This window comes from Arachis duranensis, chromosome 1 (assembly GCF_000817695.3).
Source record: "Arachis duranensis cultivar V14167 chromosome 1, aradu.V14167.gnm2.J7QH, whole genome shotgun sequence".
NCBI lineage: Eukaryota > Viridiplantae > Streptophyta > Magnoliopsida > Fabales > Fabaceae > Arachis > Arachis duranensis.
The window spans coordinates 84690294-84692368 of NC_029772.3; the positions used below are offsets into that span (position 1 = coordinate 84690294).

The 2075-nt window shown below is 40.3% G+C and overlaps 1 non-coding gene across 1 annotated transcript; it reads right to left on the reverse strand.

Annotated features, from left to right (window-relative positions):
• Positions 1 to 1209: 1209 nt before the first annotated feature.
• LOC127742423 (small nucleolar RNA R71) lies at positions 1210 to 1313 on the reverse strand. The gene has a single exon (XR_008003672.1). It is a non-coding gene; the product is annotated as a small nucleolar RNA R71 (small nucleolar RNA).
• Between the last annotated feature and the right edge of the window lie 762 nt (positions 1314 to 2075).

Consider the following 2075-nt stretch of genomic DNA (forward strand, 5'->3'; position numbering starts at 1 on the left):
AAGATTAACCTTCTCCTTCAAGAGAGTTGGGTCCTATAACATCAAAGAACCCAAAATCTCAACATTTCACCCATGAAACTCGAAAATAAGGGCTAAGATTTCGAACAGCAACACGTGGCTTACCTCAAGATTGGTTGTATGGGTTTTGTAGAGCTCTCTGCGGTGAACGCGTGGCCGCAAACGGGGCGACAATCGGAGCTCTAGATCAAAAGTTATGGTGGTTTGAAGATCAACCAAGGGAGAGAACTTGAGAGAGTGTTCTTCCTCCCTTTCTCTCAAATTTCAGCTTGTGTGTGTAACAAATGAGGAGAGAGAGTGCTGAAAACTAGGGTTTTGGTTAAGTTATGTGGGCCAAGGGCCCACTTTGGGTCCAATTGGCCCGGTTTGGCCCGTTCGGTCCAATCTTGGTCCGAATTCTATAAAATTGGTAACAAAATTCTCGTCTCAATCTCCTCTATCACATTTAGCCATAAAAATCACATTTTAGGCTTTCCAGAATAAATTCTCATTTATGGGTTAATTAGCCGTTAATTAACCGGGTTTTACACTCTTCATCTAAAAATCCGAACCTATTCTTCTTCACTCTTATCCCCTTTCTTCTTCTACTAACATAAAGGAATCTCTATACTGTGACATAGAGGATTCCTCCTCTTTTCTTGTTTTCTTCTCTTTCATATGAGCAGGAACAGGGAAAAAGGCACTCTTGTTGAAATTGATCCTAAACCTGAAAGGACTCTGAAAAGAAAACTAAGAGAAACTAAATTACAACAATCCAGAAACAACCTTTCAGAAATATTCGAACAAGAGAAGGAGATGGCAGCCGAAAATAATAATAATGCAAGGAGAATGCTTGGTGACTTCACAAAGCCAACATCCAAATTTGATGGAAGAAGCATCTCCATTCCTGCCATTGGAGCCAATAATTTTGAGCTGAAGCCTCAGCTAGTTGCCTTAATGCAACAAAACTGCAAGTTTTATGGACTTTCATCTGAAGATCCTTATCAGTTTTTAACTGAGTTCTTGCAGATCTGTGAGACTGTAAAGACGAATGGAGTTGATCCTGAAGTCTACAGACTCATGCTTTTCCCTTTTGCTGTAAGAGACAGAGCTAGAATATGGTTGGATTCACAACCCAAGAATAGTCGGGACTCCTGGGATAAGCTGGTCACTGCCTTCTTGGATAAATTTTTTCCTCATCAAAAGCTGAGCAAGTTGAGAGTGGATGTTCAAACCTTCAAACAAAAAGATGGTGAATCCCTCTATGAAGTTTGGGAAAGATACAAGCAGTTGACCAAAAGATGTCCATCTGACATGTTTTCAGAATGGACCATATTAGATATATTCTATTATGGTCTGTCTGAATTTTCAAAAATGTCATTGGACCATTCTGCAGGTGGATCCATTCACCTAAAGAAAACGCCTGAAGAGGCTCAAGAACTCATTGACATGGTTGTAAATAACCAGTTCATGTACACTTCTGAGAGGAATTCCATGAATAATGGGATGCCTCAAAGGAAGGGAGTTCTTGAAATTGATGCTCTGAATGCCATATTGGCTCAGAACAAAGTGTTGACTCAACAAGTCAATATGATCTCTCAAAGTTTGAATGGATGGCAAAATGCATCCAACAGTACTAAAGAGGCAGCTTCTGAAGAAGCTTATGATCCTGAAAACCCTGCCATGGCAGAGGTTAATTACATGGGTGAACCTTATGGAAACACCTATAACTCATGATGGAGAAATCATCCAAATTTCTCATGGAAGGATCAACAAAAGCCTCAACAAGGCTTTAACAATGGTGGACATAATAGGCTGAGCAATAGCAAGCCATATCCATCATCTTCTCAGCAACAGACAGAGAATTCTGAACAAAACACTTCTAATTTAGCCAATTTAGTCTCTGATCTGTCAAAGGCCACTTTCAGTTTCATGAATGAAACAAGATCCTCCATCAGAAATCTGGAGGCACAAGTGGGCCAGCTGAGCAGGAAAGTCATTGAAACTCCTCCCAGTACTCTCCCAAGCAATACAGAAGAGAATCCAAAAGGAGAGTGCAAGGCCATTGATATAATCAA